Source organism: Oryctolagus cuniculus, chromosome 10 (assembly GCF_051225735.1).
Source record: "Oryctolagus cuniculus isolate XC-2025 breed Fujian yellow rabbit chromosome 10, ASM5122573v1, whole genome shotgun sequence".
Taxonomy (NCBI): domain Eukaryota; kingdom Metazoa; phylum Chordata; class Mammalia; order Lagomorpha; family Leporidae; genus Oryctolagus; species Oryctolagus cuniculus.
The window spans coordinates 92750389-92772339 of record NC_142876.1 but is presented as its reverse complement, the minus strand read 5'-3'; the positions used below and the strand labels follow the sequence as shown (position 1 = coordinate 92772339).

The 21951-nt window shown below is 52.1% G+C and overlaps 1 protein-coding gene across 1 annotated transcript in view; it reads right to left on the bottom strand.

The window, feature by feature from the left end:
- The window catches only part of FAM107A (family with sequence similarity 107 member A), a 54995-nt gene that overhangs the window by 24511 nt on the left and 8533 nt on the right, over window positions 1-21951 (bottom strand). The gene's annotated exons all lie outside the window — the stretch shown is intronic.

Genomic DNA, 21951 nt, shown 5'->3' with positions numbered 1-21951 from the left:
GCTCCAGGGAAACAAATCGTCATAGTCACTGGAGTCTGTGTGTGTGTGTGTGTGTGAGTGAGTGAGAGAGAGAGAGAAAGAGAGAGAATGTATGATATGAGATCATATTCTTTTTAAAAATTTTTACAACAGTTTTAGGGGAGTTCCCTCATACTCCACACCCCATTTGCCCATGGCTGTGTCTCACAGGTGGCAAGATGTACACCTACACAGCATGGCTTATTTGTTACAATCAGTGAACCAAGATTGATACATTTTTGCTAACTGAAGTCCGTATTTTATTCAGGCTTCCTTCATTTTTTGCCTAATGTCCCTTTTCTGTTGTTCTTGGCGTTCCAGTGTCCTGTGTGACATTGAGCTGTCCTGTCCCCTAAGGCCCTGCCCTCCCCCGCCGTTGGCTGTGTCAGTCACAGACTGCCTTTGTCTTAGATGACCCTCATCTAGGGGAGACCCTTGTTCTTTCACGCTGAGCTCAAGCTCATGCTTTGCCTTGGATGCCCACTGCCTTCTTCCCATCTTCCTGGAAAACTGCTCATTCTTCAAGGGCCAGTGCTTGGTCTTCAGGGCTTGGTCCTCGGGGCCAGATCTTGGACATCGTCTGTACCCCTTGTACGCCCTGAGACCTTGGAAGCCAGCTCTGAGCCAGCGTCACCAGTCCAGACTTTGCTTTTGAGAACTTTGACCATGTCCAATCAAGCACCTGACACGTCCACATGAAAATCTAGCAGGCACTTGAAGCACACCATGCATGGCCCAAACAGAATTCTTGTCCAACCCAGGCTCCAGCCCATTTTTCTATGTCCCTCATCTAGGAGAGTGTTTCTTCTCTGAGCCCGGGAGTCTGCCTTGCCCCATCTTCCTGCAACCCCACAGTCCTGACACCACCAAGGCATGGTAAGCCGATTGCTTAGCCGGCTCCTTCTCCCCATGCCACCCGCCAAGGTGCCCCCATTAGGTCCCTGGATACCCACAGCAGCTACTCTCCTTCTAGCCATTCCCCACATAGACTCCTCACTTAAAAATGTGGTTCTGACCCTAACTCTGCCTTACTCGCCACCCTCACACCAGCAGTCCATTCCACTTGGGCTCCTTACAAGCTGAGCTTTCCTCTGCATGGGCTCTTTCCTTTGCCCCAGGACACCCCCTGGATTCCGCCTGGCTAACTCCTTCTCATCCTTGGGGTCTTGGCTGAAAGCCCACCTCCTCAGGGAGGACCCCGCCATCCTGGGCTGCCACAGCACTGCAGACCGTCCGTGTGTTACCACTCCCTGTGAATGGTGATGGTTTCAGCTCGTGTCCTCTACTATGTTGTCCTCACCCTCATGGGGGGCTGGGTCCCGTTCACAGAGGTCTCCCCAGGGCCTTGTGCAGAGCGGGGCTTGGTGTGGATGCCCAGTAAGAGTTCATTGAAGGAATGAATGAATGGTGAACGAACACATTCACACAAGGAGCTCTGGCTGCACAAGGAAAGTGGGTCATTCCAAAGAGTAGAGCCGGGGCCAGACTCAAGGGAAGCCCTGCCCGCTGCCTGCCCAGGGATTATCTGCGTGGACTGAGGGGCCTTGGGGGCTCCTGATGTTTCTCTGGGGGCTCCCCTTTTGAGCTCTGCCAGGGAAGAGGGCCTGGAAGAGGGAGGGCTTTTGGAGTTGTGCCAAGGCTCTTTGTGTTTTTTTTTTTTTTTTTTTTTTTTTTAACAAAAGGATTAAAGGGACAAGTAACCTCATCTGCGGAAGAAAATTCTAGGACATAGGGAAAGGACCTACCCCAGGGGGCTCACAGGGCATCTGAGCTGCTTGTTTCTCCTGGCAGGGACTGGGCGGGTAGGGCTGGCTCTTAGGGCACCGTTAGCATTACAAAGCCAGAATGCGATCAGGTGAGGCTCCCAGACCTGGGGTTCAAAGAAACATCCCCTGTGCATCTGCCAAGCCCCTTTGCATGAAAGAGTTGTTGGAAAATCAGGCCACTGTGCGTCCAATGACACCTCAGTGACCAAGGCCGAGGCTTGTTCGCTTTCAGGGACTGGGGTTTGGGGTGTGAAAAAAAAATGTCACTTGGACACCACCACTGGTTTGCAAAGCCACCTGGATCTTTGCTGGTTATTCCAGGGAGCTGATGGTCTTTTCCAAGGACTGTGCTGATACTCAGAGCCAGCTCTTGCTCATCACACCAATTAGGGTTGGAAAACGCTGCCTTAGTTACAATCTTAGTCAAAGTTAGCAAACGTCTTAGGCAGAGGAAATACAAGTTTACTTCAGAAAGTTCATGGAGAAATGAAATTAAAGTTTATTTCGGTGCAAAAAAAAAGTTGAAATCCATGCATAGTTTTTTCATACTTCACATTGTCATGAATGCTTTGAAGACCCCTTGTACTATCGTATGTCGTACGATAGACTCAAGGACAGTGGCGGAAACTCAACCTCCACTGGACTCAGAGATGCTCACATTCCTCTTGGCCTTCTGCCGCCCCCATCTGCTTCCTATTCGTGTCCTGATTGTTGAGAAAAACCTCTTGGGATCAGTCACTGGCTGCTGATAGACCAGAAGTCTCGTCATCCCTGGGGGCTGATGCCTCAGTCTGAAAGTGCCTGGGACACCAGACCTGACACATCCACCATCATCAGCCCCACACTCCGCGTCACGCTCAGGGGACCTTGCTTTGCTTGTTTTTCAACATCTGCAAAGTTGAGATCTATCCTCAGACACACCAGTCTCAAATGTGCAGCTGAATGAAGTCCTACTTGTGGGTCCACTCTCTGTGAGAGCAAGAAATAAGGTACTCCCTGCTTCCCAGCCCTTTCCCCACTTCCCCCAGGTCGGGCAGTAGTCTGGCTGCTGTCCCCACAGATCCGGGTCTCTGGTTCTGTAAGTTCACAGGAGTGGAATCATGAAATTTGCTCTCTGGGGACTGGGATCCTTCACTCAGCAGCGTGTTTCAGATCCACCAACGTTACTACCCATAATCCACCCTTCTTTCTGCTGAGTACTTGGCCCCATTGTGGCTGTATCACTCTATCACTCTTGTGGTCTCCACTGTGAGTGGACGTTCCGGTGGTTTCCAGTTTGAGGCTGTTACTACTAAGCTGCTGGGAATGTCCTGTGAATTTGTGGGTAAACACGAGTACTGGCTTTGGTTGGGCTGGTACCCAGTGGTGGGGCTGAGGTAGGTGAGTATGTAGTTATAGTAGACACTGCCAACAGTGATTGTATTAATTTAGATGTTGTGCTTTTGATGTTTTCACAACCCAGAGTGTTTTTTTTAAAGGTTTATTTCTTGGAAAGGCAAAGTTACAGAGAGGCACAGGCAGAGAGAGAGGTCTTCCATGTGCTGGTTCACTCTCCAGATGGCTGCAACGGCCAGAACTGGGCTGATCCAAAGCCAGGAGCCAGGAGCTTCTTCTGGGTCTCCCACGTAGGTGCCAGGGCCCAGGACTTGGGCCATCTGCTTTCCCGGGGCCGTAGCAGAGAGCTGGATCAGAGCTGGAGCAGCTGAGACCTGAACTGGCTCCCGTATGGATCCTGCAGTGCACGTGAGACTTTTACCCACTAGGACGTGGCACTGGCCCCTCAGAGTGTTTTTAACAAGTTGAGGCACGATGCTTTAGATTGTAAAATTGCATCTTATTTTTTTAATGTTTATTTTCTTCTACTTAAAAAGTAGAGTCACAACAAACAGAGGGTGAGGGTGGGAGGTAGGGAGGGAGTGAGAGAGAGGGAGAGAGAGAGAGAGAGAGAAATATCTTCCATCCACTGGCTCACTCCTCAAATGCTCATAGCAGCCAGGGTTGGATCAGGCCAAAAGCCAGGATCCAGGACCTCCATCTGGGTCCCCCATGTGGGTCGCAGTTGAGTCACCATCTACTGTCTTCGCAGGTACATTAGCATGCAGCTGGATCAGAAACGGAGCAGCTGGGACTCGAATCTGGTGTTGTGATATGAGATGTGGGTGTCCTTCACTGCTAAACCACACGCCTGCCCTGAACTAATTCTTAGAGCTTGAATAGACATGTTTTCTATTGATCTGTTCTTTAACCAGAGAGTACATTGTCTTGATTCTGGCAGTGTTTATAGTAAGTCTTCTGTTGTCCAATTTTGTTTCCTTCAAGACAGTGTTTCTTTCGCCTCTCCACATAAACTTCAGAATCAGTTTGCCAATATCCACAGAATAAGTTGAGTTTTGATTGGGATTGCATTGAATCTAGAGATCAAGTTGGGTTGAACTGACATCTTGACAGTACCGACTCAAGATCCATTTGTTTAGATCTTTGATTTCTTTCATCACATTTTGTAGTTTTCCTCATTGAGACCTTGTACTAATTCTTTTTTAAGTTTAGGAATGAAAAGTTTATTGTTTTGAAATTAAAAAAAAATAAACAGACATATAAGAATCTTACATATTAATAAGGTACTACATGGTGTTTTTTTTAAAAGGATTTATTTATTTATTTGAAAGAGGTACACAGAGAGAGGAGAGGCAGAGAGACGGGGGGAGGGGGGGAGTCTTCCATCTGTTGGTTCACTCCCCAGACGGCTGCAACGGCCAGAGCTATGCCGATCCGAAGTCAGGAGTCAGGAGCTTCTTCCAGGTATCGCACGTGGGTGCAGGGGCCCAAGGACTTGGGCCATCTTCTACTGCTTTCCCAGGCCACAGCAGAGAGCTGGATCATAAGTGGAGGGCCAGGTCTGGAACCGGTGCCCATATGGGATGTCAGCGCTTCAGGCCAGGGCGTTAACTTGCTATGCCACAGCGCCAGTCCCTACATGGTGTTTTGATGTGTGCATACATTGCATGATGTTCCATTAGGGTAAACATACCCGTCTCCTTCAAGGTTTGGGAGTTCTTAGGGTGACTATTTTTAAGGCAGAACCCATTGTCCCTTCCCTTGAGCTCAGAGCCACTTGTTGTCACATGGCCACCCTGAGTCTGAGTCTGACTCTGTGGAAGCCACCCTGTTGTGTGAGGCGACACCTGCCACCTCTCTCCTCCCCAGGGATGAAGAGAATCTGACCGGGAAATCCTTCCTTTAACATGCAGGCCACTGTCTGCAGTAGGTGCCGAACCCTGGGATTTGTTCCTTTCTAGGGGCCCACTTACATCACTCCGGTGTTGAGTTCTCAGCCAAAGAGCTGCCCACCAGGGTCTTCTCACCCCACCATTCATTCAGCCCCTCAGGCCTCAGAGGCCCAGAAAGCTGCTTCCTGGAACCCAAGCCGAGGCCTTGGGTGAGAAACCCCTACCCCAGGTGGGAGGCAGAGGGCAGTCTTCCTCTCCACATCTGGGCTTGGTGGGTTGGCGATTTGATTCACCTTCAAACCTTGCAAAGTGGTTCACACAGGAATAGATAAGTCCAGTTATGCTTTAAGCACTGAGAACCCCTGCTTGCACAGAGAATTTAAAAACTAACAACGCTGTACTTACTGTCCCAGCTGAGCCCTGATCCTATCCTCTACCCAGAGTCGTTGCTGTTTTTAATGCTGTATGTATGTTTTGGTCATTTTTCTGCAGCCTTTTTTTTTTTTTTAAAGATTTATTTATGTATTTAAAAGTCAGAATTAGGGAGGGAGGGAGAGAGCGAGCGAGTGAGCAAGAGAGCACGCGCTTCTGTCTGCTGGTTCACTCCCCAGATGGCTGCCAAGGCCAGGACTAATCCAGGCTGAAGCCAGAGGCCAGGAGCGTCACCCAGGTCTCCCATGTGGGTGGCAGGGGCCCAAACAGTTGGACCACCTTCTGTGCTTTCCCCAGGTTGGGGTGCTGGTATTGCAGGTGGCAACTTGACCTGCTGCACCACAGCACTGGCCTGGCGCTTGTTGTTTAAACTCTACAATACGTCTTAGAGATACTTCTGTGTCAGGACACATAGATCTACCTCACTGCCTGGATCTACTTAAAGTAGACAACAGTATGATGCCTCATCGTGTTGCTTTTCTGAAACCAGTCTCCTTTAGCTGGACATTGAAGTTCCTTCCAGTTTTTCACCATTAAAATGATTCTGCTCTGAACATCCTTGTGCATCCAGGCAGACAGGGCGAAGTGAAATCCACACTGAGAACTACGTATGTTTCATTCATTCTCTTTTTCTAGCCTTTTTTTTTAAACGTATTATTTATTTGTTTGAAAGGCAGAGTGACAGAAGGAGAGACAGAAAGAGGGAGGGAGGGAGAGAGAGAGAGAGCGAGAGAGAGAGAGAGAACTTCCATTCACTGGTTTACTCCCCAAATGCCTATAACTGCTAGGGCTGGGCCAGACCAAAGCCTGGAGCCCAGAACTCAATCCATGTTTCCATGCGGGCAGCACGGATCGGAGTACTTGAGCCATGTACTTGCTGCCTCCCAGGCGTGCAGTAGCAGACAGGACTCAAGCCCAGGTGTTCTGCTATGGAATGCGGGCATTCTAAGCAGTGTCTTAACAGTTGTGCCAAATGCCTGCCCCTGTGAGTTTTAAATGATAGCAAAATGCTGCCAGAGTACCCTTATCTCCATTTCACATACTGGCCATCAGCGTCTGAGCTGCTTGGATTGTCTGCACCCTCACTGACGCTGGGTGCTGCAAGGCTAAGTTGGTCCACCGCAGACTGATGTAAGGCGTCAGACGGAGAAGAGTAGCTGCTGCTGGGGGCGGTGTTGGGTGGAAGCGCCAGGAGGCGGCCTCTGGGTGCTGTTGGTGCCCCGTTTCTGGAGCTGAGTGGTGGTCACACCGGGGTCTGCAGTTTCTCAAGATCTCTTCCATGGTACGGTCATGACAGGGGCGTGCTTCCGTGTGTGCATGGGACTTCCTCAGTTTCAGAAAGTTCATGGAAAACATGGACCATGAAGGAACCATGCATACATTTCGAAAGGTATTTTTTTTTTTTTTGGCACCAAAATAGGCTTGTGTTTTGATTGCATTTTCCATGCGCTTCCTGAGCTACCTGAGTGGCGTGTTCTTCAGGAAGGTGCTGGACTCTCCCTCCCCTGCAGTCCAGTGGGGGCCACAGCCCCGTGATGATCGTGTGTTGCAGGCCGAGCCCTCTTTTGCTGACCACCGGCCTTCTGGCTTTCTTTCCTCTCCAGAGTTTCCTCCAAGGCTTGTGAGAGCGCTGTGCCTGACACAGGAGACCGTTTCACAAAGCGGAGAGGGGCTCGGTCCCTAGGCTAAAGAACTGCTCCAACTGCGTTCCCGTAAGAGAACAGAAAGAGACGTGGGATTTTTAGATTGATTTCCGCAGGGTTCTCCACTCCTCTCTGCACTCTTCCCTGGGGGATACCCCATGGATCTCAGCCCCCGAACCCATCAGAAGCAGAAGTTCTGTCGGGTGAGCCCCTGGCCGTCAGTGTCCTTGCTACGGAGGGAGGGCTGGATTCAGGCCTCGGCACCCAGCATGGCCTGGGAACCCTGTGGTAGGCCCTGGCCACGTGCTTGGGACCCGATTCTTTTCATCTCACCAAGGACAGGATCTCGCCTGGCTTGGAACTGAGGCTGCCGCACCTTGGCAGGCACTGGACACGAACTCCCAGGTCCCAGGTTGGCCCCAGTGGGGCTCTTGTGCCACAGGAGGGGCCCAACCCGGATTTCACCCCCGAACTCTGTGGGACAGAGGTGGGCCTGTCCTCAGACGTTTTGTGGGTGTGCACAGGTGTCAGTGCACACCTTAACCACGTCTTCTGTACAACCACTCCCTCCCAGGGCGTAAGTCCTAGTCAGAGGGAAGTCCTGGGTCAGTGGCTGGGGGGTTTTCAAGTGGCACAGGCTTTGGCATTTGTGCAATCTCATTTTAAACCTCTCAAGGGCACTGGGCTTTTCAGAGAATGTTCTGGTAAATCCTTCTGAAAAGATCCCTCAAGTCATGCTAATAATCACTCCTGGAATGTCCTTGCTGGGTGGGTTTGGAATTTTGGAGAAAACAGATTTTGTTTTTCTTTAAGCAGATCTGGTTTCTAAAGTTTCCGCGGTGTGGGGTGCAGAGGGGCCAACGCTTGGCTGGGGCCCCTGGAGTGCAAGGAACCAGATCCTCTCTAGTCCCGCTCAGGAGGGCGAAAACCCCGCCTTCCTGGGGAGCCGATTTTGCAGGAAGCAGAGATTGGAGAGCCTATGAAATAACACACCCAGAGCTCCTGGGCCTGGAGCTGGGGGCAGGGAAGGCGGATGAGGGGAGCCATCCCGAAGGGCTGGCCAACAACGGGACAAAGGCAGTTCTCAGTAGTTGAAATTCAAGCGGCCCACAAACGTTAAGGCGATGCCTGGCCTCGCCCAAAACCAGAGAAAACGCTCACCCCAGCAACAATGGAGCACTGTGTTACCTTTCGCCTATCAGATCGGCAAAACTGAAAACACACTGAGAACCAGTGTTGGCGAGGGTGTGGGGAAACGGACTCTGTGGCGCGCTCCTGGGGTGGCCGAGCTGAGAGTACAGCCATGCTGCCACGAGACGTGGTCGGAAGCCCAAAGGCTGAGGCCCCCCTCGTCTGTGCTGTGCTGGGTGTGTATTCCGGAGTTTGAAGGAAGTGTTGGAATGTGCACACAGAGATGTGTTGTCAGGGATGTGCATTCGCCAGCACTGTCCTTATTAATAAAAATAGGAGTGATAGGTAGCTGTCCAGTAATGGGGGATTGGTAAAATACTGTGTTGTCTCCACACAGTGTAACAATGCGTGGCTAAAACAGAAGCTGTAGACCTAGGCTTATGGACGTGGAAGATGTACGTTATCAACACTGTGAAAAACAAGTGGGAAAAAAGGTTACTGAATTATGTGTATATGGTATGACTCATGTAGTGTTATATATTTAGTGTCACATTTACATATAGTTATATGTGTGGATATGTTTATAGTATTACATAAATCATATGTAGGAATGTTTATGTGTGTAGACAGGTGTATGTATGTGTATTTTTGTGTGTATTGTGTGAATTTATGTGAAAAATGTCTGGCAGGATAGTCAAAATGTCCTCAGTGGTTATACTCAAGTGGAAGGGAATTTCATTCATTCATTCATATTTGTAGTTCTCAGTATTTCTTGAATTTTTAAAATTTATTTTCATTTTATTTGAAAGGTAGGGAGAATGAGAGAGAGATTTCGAGATTGAGAGAGAGTTAGAATCTTTGACTAATTCATTCCCCAGCTGGTTGCCACCGTGGGCCAGGCTGAAGCCAGGAGTGAGAACACAGTCCATGTACGCGCAGGGACTGGAGGACTGAGCCATTGTCTGCTGCCTCCTGCGGTGCCCATCAGCAGGCAGTGACTCAGTAGCAGAGCAGCGGGGCCTCGGAACTGGGCGCTCTGAGGGGACGTGGGCGCTCCAGCTGCAACTTCATTGTTGTGCCAGCGTACCCACCCCTTCGTTAGGTTTTTAGTGTTTTTTTTTTTTTTTTCCCTGTGCACTTTATAATCAGAAAAATAACAAGAGTTCCAGGGAAAAGGAATCTGAAAACTCTGCCCCAGCTGCATTAGCCAGGCCGTTTGCAATGCTTCCCTCCTACCCACATCGTTCCTGGCTCCTGTGCACATTAGAAGCCCCCTTTTCCCCAGGTTTATCTTTAATGACCGTAACGAGAAGGAGACAGTGATGTCCAGTTAGTGAGTACCTACCGGGTCCAGGCCTTCGCTGAGTACCTGTGCGTTTTTTTTTTTTTTTTTTTTTTAAGATTCATTCATTCATTTGAGAGTTACAGAAAGAGAGAGACAGAAGGAGACGTTCCTTCTGATTCCCTACCCAAATGGCCCCCAAAGCGGGCATGAGGCCAGGCCAAATTCCAGCCTGTAATTTCATCCAGGTCTCCCATGTGGGTGACAGGGACCATCTTCCTCTGCCTTCCCTGGTACATTAGCAAGGAGTTGGATTGGAAGTGGAGCACCCAGGACTTGAACCAGTGCTCACAGAGGATGCTGGTGTCACAGGCAGAGGCTTAACCCATTGTGCTGCAGCGCCAGCCCTGTGCCACGGCCTGAGTGAGGTGTGGTCCTTGCCTTTGGATTTCTTAGAAGCAGAGTCTGAGCTGAGGACTTTGTGCAAGGGACCAACTGAGGGAGGGCTCTCAGGTGAATCTGAAAGGTGGGAGCCAGGGAGCAGGATGGGGCAGGAGAGGAAGGCCAGGGCAGGCGCCCTCTGGCCTCAGCTGGGTCCCATGGGGAGTCTGGAGTTGACCTGGTGCCACAGCATCACCCCAGGTGGAGGCAAGGGGCTGGGCTTTGATTCCTCCCTGTCAGTTGGTCATTGGCTGTAGCACAATGGGAAGTGGGTAACCAGTCCCATGCTATTGTCCCGAAAAGGGTGCCGCTGGAAGAGCCGACATTCCTAGCAACCGGGGACTAGAGGTACCGGATCAGAAGGGTGTGGGTGGAGCACCAGCCTCCTGCCACTGACAGCTCCCTCTTACAGACGGGGGACTGCGCCAGAGAGGTTACATAAGCTGCCCAAGCTCGTCCCACTAAACGAGACACGAGTTCTGAGCTCAGGTCTGAACCCCCTGAGCCCTGATGCTGGACCACCTGACAATTCACAGAAGGGAACGAGGGTGGGGCTGTGAGAAGAGGCCCTCCCAATGCCCCCCTCCCCCCACCCACAGCTCCACCTGCTCTCTGGCCGCACATTAGCACCTCTGCTAAAAAGCACTTTCTGCTTTTTTTTTTTTAATTTTATTTATTTGAAAGACAGAAAGAGGGAGAGAGAGATGCAGAAACAAAGAGATCTTTCATCTGCTGGTTTACTCCTCAAATGGCCTCAACATGCAGCCAGAAGCCAGGAGCCAAGAACTCTACCTAGGTCTCCCCTGCAGGTGGCAGGGGCTCAGCCCTTGGACCATCGTCCACTGCCTTCACAGGTGCATTATCAGGGAGCTGGATTGGAAGTGGAGAAGCTGGGACTCGAAGCAGCCACAGCGCCGGCCCCATCAGCTTGGGGTTCTGAAGGAAGGAGGGAGCCACAAAAGGCCTTTGTCTTTGTGTAGAGGTCTCTGAAGGGTGTGATGTTGGTAGAGCTGGTTGCTAGGAGACATCACTCAAGAAAGGGTTCTTTGGAAAATGAGCTTAGACCCTGCTCACTTCCAACGTTATTGTACCCAAGAGAGTAATAAATGAAAATAGGGAATTATGAAAATAAATAGAAATTATGAAAATAAAAGGGTGCAGACGCAGGAGAATCAGTTAACGGACGGAAAGCACCTGGCATGGGCCTGGCACAGTGCGGGTGCCTGGTAAATCATCACAGCTGGAAGCCACCATGATTTTTAATTTTCTGCACTCTTTTTTCTTAAAGGTCAAGGATTGTGGGTTACTTTGGTGAACAGGAAATGAACTTGCTTAAATAATTAAGGGAGGAATTGACTTATCCAGGGCCGCACAGCGAAGCAGCCTCCGAGCCCCTTCCTTATCCTGGCATATCTCAGACTGGGTCCCCGCAAGTGTTTACAGCAGATCCTGTTCCTGCTCCAATGGCTTCTGCCAGGCCCCAGCTCAGAGAGTCTCCTGGGCTGAAGCAGTTCCTGTGCTGGGCAGCCAAACCCTGGGGAGGAAGGGCTCTTGGAGAAGAACTGCTGGCCTACCCATCATGTAAATAGGGAAACTGAGGCACAGAGAGTGGAGGGACTCACACGGCGAGGTAGAGGCAGAGTCGTGATCCATTTCTCTCACTGCCGCACGTGCACACCTTCCTGACTTTCTGGGCTCAATGGTCACTCAGCAGGGACTCAGTATGGGAGGGCTCGGTGCACTTTGCTTTGTGAACCCTGGTGTCGCAAAGCCTTGGGCAATGCTCTGCCCGGAGGTAGGCAGGCAGCTGGCGTTCTCTGGGCCTCTGTTATGCGCCAGATACAGGCTGATCTGCCCACTCTGGCTGCTGGGCCGTCTCGGAGTCAGTTTACACTTCTTGACTGAGGGTCACGTTTTCCTGTTTGCTTTGTGAGTCTAGTAGATTTTATTGCATACTGGATTGTGTGTGTGTGTGTGTGTGTGTGTGTGTGATATAGAGACTCTAGATGCTGCTATCTTCTAAAGAGTGTTAGTTTGTTTAAAAAAAAAAATAGAATTACTTGCTATTACCTTTGAAATCCCACAAGCTTGCTTTTATATTTTATCAGTCCAAGCTATTTCCAAGGTCTTTCTAACTTGGGAAGATCACCCCCCCTCCCCACCCCCACTGCACCCCAAGCTCTGTCTTCTTGGCGATCTGGAGGGGTTTGGTCTTTGGCTTTGTTAGGGCAGGTCTGCAGTAGCCCTGGCCGTAGTGTGTGCTCCTGACTCCTCAGGCGCCACCAGCAGTTGTCCAGGATACAGGCTCTCCAGTGTCTCCCAGCCTGGCCTGAGGTTGCTGTCTCAGTTCACACTCAACCCCACAACAGTGGCTCCCTAGCAAGTCTAAGATGGCCTCGCCCAATGCACACACACTCTTGCCTTGGGCAAGGACTTAGGGATCATGGGAGACTCCCACCCAGTGTTTGGGGGCCACCGGTCTTCGCAGCTCTCCTCTCTTCGGTACCCTGTCCCATAGACTCCCTCTCCCATAGACTCCCTCTCCTTCAGTTGTTCCAAACTCTGAGCTTGCCTTGGGCCCTCAGCGGGACTCCTGTGCTCTGTTTGGCCTTTGTCATCCTGTGCCCTGCTTGGGAATTGTCCCAAGCCAGTGACCAGGGCTTACCTGGTGCATCTCCCTTCCCTCGGAGGTCACAGCATGCCGTCCACTGCCTGCTGGCCACTGTGCGACAGCAGGTGTCTCTTAGTTTGTCACATGTCATGCTGTTTTTGATGGATGGTAGGAGCAGTCTGGTACCACATTCTCTGACACAGCAGGAAGTGGAAGTCCAGCTCAGAGTTAGCCATCCCTTCTTTTTATTTCTAATCTTGCCATGCTCACAAGAATCCCGAGGGAGCGGGCTTAATGTCCACGTTCACCAAGCACACCGGGGCTCAGCGGGGCCCGGGAGCTTGACTGAATGGCCCGCGCTAGAGCCAGCAGCCGAGTTCCCTGGGCTTCATGGCCCAAGCTTTGTCTTTGTGTTGCCGGGATTTTAGTAGAGAAGCTGAAGTCCAAACTAACAACACTGTCACCATCACCGACAGAGCCGTGTTTTCTGATCCCTTCCGTGACCACCTGCCACGGGCCCCTGGTCGGGGTGCTATTACGCGGTTGATCTTGTAGTTACCTCCTCTGCGACTTCCATTGTATTCTCTGAACACGTTTTCTGTCTCACTCCCTTGCTGCATGGCCTTGGGTGCCCAGGACCCTGGCGACACTCCCCATGGCACAGCTTTGAGGGCAAGACCTTAGGGGATGCCCTGGCCCTGAGCCCACCCCCTGGAGAGTCACAGCTGGAAGTGGGAGCGCGTGGAGGTTCTGCAGGAAAGAAACTTGCCCAGCAGAGCTGAACGCAGGCTCTCGGACCTGCCGCTCTTGGCTCCGCTAACGCTTATTCAAGTCCTGAGGGGGCACGCTAGCCGATGTCGGACCTCAGAGTCAAGGTCAAACTTCTCCATCTGTGTTCTGGTTCTTCTGTGTTTTGGGCCGTTCTTTCAAATTCTGTTTCCCACAACTCGTTGTCCATAAGCCAAGGCCACCCCCTGTGTACCCATTTGGCCGTCCAGCGTTCACTCTCCTGGCTGTCAAAAAGGTGTAACTTTGCAACTGTTGAGGGTTTCCACGAAGGTGACTGGGGCAGGAATGGAAAGTGAAGCCATGAGGACGAGAGGGAGTAGGTCGCCCAGCCTTCATTTAACACCCTGGATCCAGCCTTGCCTGCAGACGTCATTTCTAATCACCGAGACACTAGAGTCAGAGAATGTTTGTTTCATTCCCCTTAGTCCAGGGCTGCTGCAACCCAAAGGGTGCACGTGGCTGGTGCGTTTTCCCCAACCTCCTGCTACGTCTTCTGTGACTGAGTGCTGTGTCCACTTCTCGCTCTGTTCTTGGCACAACGTATACTAATGGTTGGACGCCAGACTGACCCTTGACTGTCATGAGCCACTGTCTCACAGAGGCCACTTTCCTTGGCCCAGGTTGTGACTGGGTGCTTCTTATACAGAATGAACTTTGAGTTGGCAGCGGTGGTTTCTCCCTGAGGGTGAGGTGAGGAGAGGGTCGGGCTGTGATAGGAAGAGCAGGGTGTGGTGGACAGGCACTGGCAGAACCTTTCCTGGCCCCCTCCCGCTGTGGCTCACACCTTGGTGTGGTCCCTCCCCTCTGAGTGTGGGCGGGCCGTCTTCTGACAACACAGTGCGGCCGAGGTGGCAGCGTGGCATCCTTTGATTGTACATTTGCACTCTCACCTGTGTAGGTCCATTTACATGCGTGTGTGTAACACACACTAGCCAGAGGGTCTCCTGGCAGGGTCGCTGAGCTAAGCAGCTATGCGGAGGGAGCCCCCAAGGCAAGGAACTTTGTGCAGCCCTGAAGGTCTTAGCACAGACTTCGGTGAATAGCCAGCAAACATCCGGGACCCTCAGTGCTCTACCCACAAGGCAGTAAATTCTGCCAACAAGGGGACTGAGCTTGGAAGAGGAGCTTTCCACTGTCGAGCCTCCAGATGAGAATGCAGCCTGTCCTGGGTGTTGACTGCAGTCTTGGGAGACTGGGCAGCTTAGCCGGGCCTGGACTCCGACCCACGGAAGCAGTGCTAAATGTGTGTTGCATTAAGCCCTTGACGTTGTGGGAGTGTGTTATGCAGCGATAACAAAGCAGCAAGGTGGACGTGGGAAAGTGAAAGTCCCTGGCTTTGTTTCTGCCCCTCCCCCAGCCTCGAGACCGCACGTGGATCACAGCCCTCTGAGCCTCCTCTTCTCACCTGTAAATGGGTGCAGGGCTGAGTGGCCCAGTGGTCAAGTCGATGCATTCTATATCAGGGTGCCTGCTTCCAGTCCCTGCTACTCTGTTTCTGACCTAGCTCTCTGCTAACACACAGCCTGGCACGCGGCCGGTGATGCCTCAAGTACTTGGGTCTCTGGCACTCTTGTGGGAGGCCTGGATGGAGTTCCTGTCTCCTACCTTCAGCCTGGCCCAGCCCTGGCTATTGTGAGCATTTTGGGGAGTGAACCAGCAAATGGAAGATCTGTCTCCATCTGCTTCTCTGCGCTTGCGCGCGCGCTCGCTTGCTCTCTCTCTCTTTCTCTTTCTCTCTTTCTCTCTCTGCCTTCACAGTGAAATGAAAATAAAAGGGTGCACACTCAGGAGTGTGGGGAGCAACTTGGACTAGACTAAGTTACTGGAATTAAGACTTATTCTATGCATCTGCTCTCCCACAATATGGCGCTGGGAGAGGAATAAACAACTTTTACACAGCTGCCTCCTGTTCGACCAGTAACCTGCAGGAGCTGATCCTGCTCCTGATTGGAGGAGAGCAGCGTACTCGGCGTGTGGGTAGCAGAGTTGGGATTGGTGGAAGAGGACTAGAAAGGAGGAGAGAGACAACATGCCCCAGGAACATCTAAGGGGAACATCCGGGTAACATCTGAGCAGCCCCCGAGAGAGCCGGCCGGTGGTGTGCTGCTCCCCCGCGGAAGTGGGGGAAGTGGCAGGGGGCCCGCTCCTCCACGGAGGTGGAGGGACGGCAGCCAACCCGGGAAGGACCAGCAGCAAACCTGGGAAGGGCCGAGCAGATGAAAGAACAGCGCAGGGTCTAGTGTCGTTCCTCCGCGAAGAGGGGGAGCGACAAGGAGAATCAGCGTTAACAGGCAGAAAGCACCTGGCATGGGGGCCTGGCACAGCACAGGTGCCCAGTAAATCATCGTAGCTGGAAGACACCATGATTTTTAATTTTCTGCATTCATTTTTCTAAGTTTTTAAGAATTGCGGCTTCCTTTGGTCAACAGGAAATGAATGAAGTGAAATAATGAAGGGAGGAATTGACGTATCCAGGGCCACATGGCGAGGCAGCCGAGGGCTGGAGCCGCCAAGTCCCTTCTTCATCCTTGCCCCGGCAGTGGCATCAGCATCAGCTGTTCATCTGCTGGCCAGGTGCCTCCTCCGTACCAAACTGCCCCATTTTACAGATGCAGAAACTGAGGCTCAGAGACCTTGAGTCACTTGCCCGTTGTCCACAGCTGGGATTTGCTTCCTGCGGGTGGAGGGAACCACCTAGCTAACAACAGTCTTCATGCCTGGTCTTTGTTTCTGCCCCAGACCCCCTCAGAGGAGGCATGGGGGATCCTGGGGCTTTCTGGAGCGGGACAAAGGCAAGGAAATCGGCCGTGAAGCCTAACCCAGATCCCGTTACTCCGGATGCGATCACCTTTCCCTGTTCTGGCGCCATGAGCAGGGCAGAGGAGTGGGCAGGCGGCCACTTCCCTGGTTATTCAAGTAGAAAATTACAGGTGCCCAGAATAGCCTGGGCATTCTTTTATTAATGAATAAGCAGCGAGTCGGCGGAGCTGGAAAAGGAGGGCTTGGGCGTGACGGCGTCTCTTTCCACTGGTCACGTTCCTGGGATCGGCAGGACTGGATCAGGAGCTGGGGGTGGGCTAGGGGGTGCTGGCGGTGTTGAGGCGGGGGCATTTTCAGGGCTTGGTCATGGGAAGAGGGGAGAAGACAGCCCCATCGGGCAAGAGCTGGAAATGGCCCCTTGGCTGAGGGCCTGGCTGCCCAGCAGGTGCAGGTGGTGGGCGGCAGACGTGACCCCAGCTCAGCCTTTGTCTTCTCGCTCTGTGACGCTGGCCACCTGGCCGAACCCCTCTGGGCCTTCATTTCTTCTTCCATGAAACAGGGGCACGTCTTAAACTCACACAGAGAGGATTATTTTCCCCTGACTATAAAAATCACACTCTGTGGAGGCAATGCAGAAAATACAAGGGTGTGTGTTGGGGGGGAAGGAGTACAGAAGTGGCCATTATATCTTGGCCCAGTTGCCCCTAATACCTGGGCCACTGCGCTCTAAAAATGCCACCATTACTTACAGTCAGCAAATATTAGTCACCACACAATTACCAAGCAGTGCCCTGGGCCCTTGGGTCTCCCCCAGTGCCTGCCGTAGGTGCCCTCTTCCTGTTTCTCCGGCTGAGAGTCTGTATCCAGCGCCCCCTAGGGGCCTGGAGAAGAAGGAAAGTCACTTAGAGGGTCCCAGACTGGGGAGTGGAGACCAAAGTCAGGGCCTCCTGTGACTCCTCGCTCCTGCAGGCCTAGGACAAGTGCGCTGGCAAGGCCATGGTGAGTGGACCCCTGTCTCCATCCCCTGCAGTGGGCAGGCAACACACACCTGCTGCCCAGTGACCGGCACGCCATTACTGTTGCCAGCTGAGGGCTCGACATGCCTTCCAGTGCTTGGGTTTGTAATGAACCTGAGCCGCTGGCAGGATTAAGGACCAGCAGCCCCGATGACAATGGCTTCCAGGCCTGCCTGTGCGGAATCCTTTGCCGCTTATGACCACCAAGCTAAATGGGTGTTTGGGGGTCGCCTTTTACAGGCAAGGAAACGGAGGCTCAGAGATGTTGAGTAACTCCCCCAAGACCACACAGCTGCCAAGTGGCAAGCCAGGTCTTGATCCGAGGTTTGTCTGCGGCAGGGTCCTTGTGCCCCTCGTGAAGCTCAGCCTGCTGGGGTGAGGCAGTCCTGCTCCCCGCCCGGGAGGGCTCCCTGCCTGGGTGGCAGAGCGCACGTGTTCTTTGTTGATCTGAGTCCCCTGTGCTTGCTGAGGGATAGAGGGAGACGCCTGTGGGCTCCAGGCTAAGGCTGGCTCGGAGCAGATCCCCTCCCTCTCTGACACCGCCTGGCTCTGTGAGCCCCTTAACTTCTCCAAGCCTCGGTTCCCCCATCTGTCAAATGGGGATAACGAGAGTGTTGCCAAGAAAATGAAGTGAGGTAACTGCGGCTGCTGGCACAGGAAGTGCTCGGTAAACCCAGCTGTGAACAGCTGTGGCATCAGTGACGTTATCTGCATGGGGCTGCTCCCCAAAACCCTGGCATTTGAAGCCGGCCACTTCCCGCTGGGTGCTGCTGCCCTGGTCTGGGCTGGTGCAGCTCCAGCCTCATCGCTTAGAGCTGATGTGCAGTGGGGAGAGTGTCCACAGCTGCCCCACATTGGCTCCACCTCCTCTACTCTGTGCTGCCAGTCTGGAAGGAGCGGATTTTGGACAGTTGGCCTTGTCCTACCGGGGAGGGGTCCTTTTGCGTGAGTGGGGTGCAGCGAGCCCAGCGTCAGCCTGGCCTGGTCCCTGAACCGCCCCTGGCAGCACGCTGATTCTCAGGTTAGTTGGCAGCATCTGCTGGCGGGCAGGCCTCACTCGGAAACTCAGCCCCGGAGCCCTGGCTGAGGGCAGCTGGCCAACGCGGCTACAGCACTTGCTGCTTGGGCTGTAGGAGCCCCACCTGCCGGGCAGTGAAGCCTGGGCAAGTGGGTGGCTCAGGTCCGAGCTGCTGTGTGACCTTCACAAGGCGCCTAACCTCTCTGTGCTCAGTGTCCCATCCACACAGTGGGGACAGCAGCAGTACTGACCGCAAGCCTTGCTGGTTGTGTGCTGGGACAGGTGGTGCACTCAGAGGGAGGCCTGCACATCGTGACTGAATTCGGTGGGGAATCGGGATTTCCTGGAGGTGCACTTGACTCTCAGAAACCAAGGGCCTGCAAAGGCCACGTTCCCGCTCCTTGGAGAGTCTGCACATCGGCACATAGACACAGCAGTTTACCACCAAGCTCACAGAAACCCCGCCATGAACCTGAAAGCAGAATTTACTCCCAGGAAAGAATAATGTGACCAAAACATACCCACGAGAACGTCAAGGATTAGGATGCAACCTAAATACCCCCCACACCAGGGACTGCTCAAACAAATCGTGGCACGGCCACGTTAGTCGGATACTATGCACCTGTGAAAAATGCCTTGTTAGGGGAGGATGCCCAGGGTGTATGGTGAAGTGCAGACAGGAAGCCGCATCGTGGGACTCGCTCATGACGCAGCGAGCCAGGGGGAGGGGCAGAAGTCTGGAAACAGTCACAGTGGTGACACCTCCTTATTTTTTCTACAATACAAATGTATTATTTCTGTGCATAAGAGTAAGTATAAGAAATGATAGGAGCTACATTCATGCTTTAGGATAATAAAATTGAAACACTGAGAACATGTTGGGAAATACCCATCAGGAGGAAAACACAAAATCACCTAGAATCTCCCTCTCCTGTGCCCATGACCTTGCCCTGTCACCACGGAGCCTTCCCCAGGCAGGGGGCAGAGAAAGCAAGTGTCAGCCCACAAAGCTGGCCCAAGCCCCACCGGCCAAGCCTGCCTCCTGCAGCCTCTGGCCCCTCTCCGTCTCCATCAGTCCTCAGGCCCTGCTGCCTGAGACTCCTGGGCAGGCAGGCGGGGGGCAGAGGTGCACCTGCGGGCTGGACTGGACCTGCGTGAAGTCAGCCTGGGGCATCTCCCTCTGTGCAGCGATCACCTGGCCGAGGCTGGGCAGAGCAGCCCTGGAAAACCGGTCACTGGAATTTTCCGCTGACTCCAGCCAGCCTCTGGATGCAGAGCGGGGACAGCTCATAGCCATTTCAGTGCTGAGCAGGTCAGCTGCGCTGCCCAGACTGGACGCAGAGAGCAGGGAGCAGCCTCGTAGCACTCAGGCTAACCTCCAGGTCTCGGCTGTGAGATCTTGAAGCCTCGTCTAGGGGACTTGTTGGCGTCTATGTTCATGAGTTGTAATATATTTTCCTTCTGCTGTTCTTGTTCAGTATGGATATGAGATGTCAAAAGTGCTTTATCAGAATTAGCAAACCGAGATGGAAGGTGTTCCCTCATTTCCTATTGTCTACAAGACTTCGTGTAAGCCAAGTTGATGGGTTCCTTCAAAGTTTAATAGAACTCACCTATAGAATTGATGGGCTGATGGTTCCTTATGGGCGAAGTATGTTAGAATTTGCTTTCTTTAAATGTAAACTAAGCTGATTTTCCTTAAGCTGATTTTGTTCAACAATACAAAGGGGCTTCAGAAAGTTCACAGAAAAATGGAATTAAAAGACAGGTTTATTTTGGTGTAAACCATTTTAATTTTTTCCAAGTATAGTTTTCTTACAATGTGAATTTTCCATGAAAATCTGAAGCATCCTTGTATGTTCTAGATGTTTCTAGGTTTAAACTATTATAGGCATAAAATCGGCCACATCATTCTACTCTGTCTATATTAGAAAGGCAGAGTGACGGAATTTCCATAGGCTGCTTTACCTCCCAGACGTCCACAACAGCGTGGCTGGGCCGGGCTGAGGCCAGGAGTCTGGGACTCCATCTGGGTCTCCCATGTCAGTGGCAGGGGCTCAGGCACTTGAGCCAGCATTGGCTGCTTCCCAGGATGCATTAGCAGGAAGCTGCATAGGAAGTGGAATAGCTGGGATCGAACCCACGTTCTGATGTGGGATGTGCGCATCCCAGGCAGTGGCTTGCCCCTCTGTCACAACACCCACCCCCTCTGCTGTCAGCTTAAGGGAAGCAGCCTGTGGTCGCAGTGCTCCGCATGGTTGTGTTTGCACTTCCATGTCTTTAGTTTCTGTTCTTTTTATTTTCTCATTACTTCTGTTGCTTCTGTTCTTGTACCAACTTGTTTCTCAGTAACTCCCAGCCTTCTTTTGTGGATGCACATAAGGCTATAAACTCCCAAAGTGCTGCTTTAGGTGTAAGCCATCTAGTATTTCCATTATCACGTGGGTCTAAATGTTTTCTTGATTTTCTTTTGGTCAAGTAAGAAGTGTTTTATAGGGTGGGCGCTGTGGCACAGTGGTGCCTGCAGCACCGGCATCCCAAATGGGCACTGGTTCATGTCCTGGCTGCTCAGCTTCTGATCCAGCTGCCAGCTAATGGCCTGGGAAAGCAACGGAGGATGACCCAAGTGAGAGACCTGGAAGAGGTTCCTGGTTTCAGCCTGGCCCAGACCTGGCCACTATGGCCATCTGGGGAGTGAACAAGCAGATGGAAGATAACTTTCTCTCCCTCCCTCCCTCCCTCCTTCCCTCCCTCCCTCCCTCTCCCTCTCTCCCTCCCTCCTTTTTTCTCCCTCTTTATCACTGTAACTCTGAATTTCAAATAAATAAATGAATAAACAAATCTTAAGAAGTGCTTTAGATTCCCCAAACATACTTTAGTTGTTTGTTATTGTCCTTTGTGCTGTATACACACCCTGTGGTCTGTATCATAGTTGGATTTGTTTTATTAGCTATAGTGTAGCCAACATTTGTAAATGTCCCATGGATACTTGAAAAAATTCATAATTTCTAAATATATCTTTTAAAGTGAGCCCCTTGTAAAAATGTTGAAAAACTCATAGTGAGACATGAGTATAAATCCATCAGATTTGCAGAAATGAAAAAGCATGGAGTAGGTTTTTGGCCTAATGGTTAGGTCACTGGTTGGGATGCGTGCATCCTATAGCGGAGTGCCTGGTTTTGAATCCTGGCTCCACTCCTGGCTCCAGCTTCCTGCTGATGCACACCCAGGGAGGCAGCAGGAATGGCTCAGGTTCTTGGGTCCTTGCCACCCACACGGGAGACCTGGATTAACATCCTGGTTTCTGGCTTTGGCCTGGCCGTCACAGGCATTTGGGGAGTGAACCAACAGATGGGAGCTCTCTGTCTCTGTGCCTTACAACATTTTTTTTGAAGCTTGAAAGTTAAACATGGGTAAGGCTGTGGGGTTCGGGGGCAGTTAGATGCTGCCAGTGGTGTGGTGGTGGCTTTGCCCTCAGCAGTTTGGCATCATGGGGTGAAGGTGACAGTGTGTGTGCCCTCAGCCTTGGAGGGACAACCCTGAGACGCCTCCTGGAAAGCCCGGAGCCACGTTTCTGAAATGGCACACGTTGTTCCGGGAACAGCTGACATGCCCATCACGGGGTGTGGACGGATACACTGTGTGAGGTACAGGGGAAAAGGGAATTAAAAGATAAGTTTATCTTGATGCAAGAACATTGAAATGGGTGCAGTTCTGTCATAATGCACATTCCTCAGGCTCCGGTCAGGCGCTGTGTTCTAAGCAGCTGGGTGGGTAGACCCAGGGCTCTGTGCAGCTACTGCAGGATTAGAAAGCA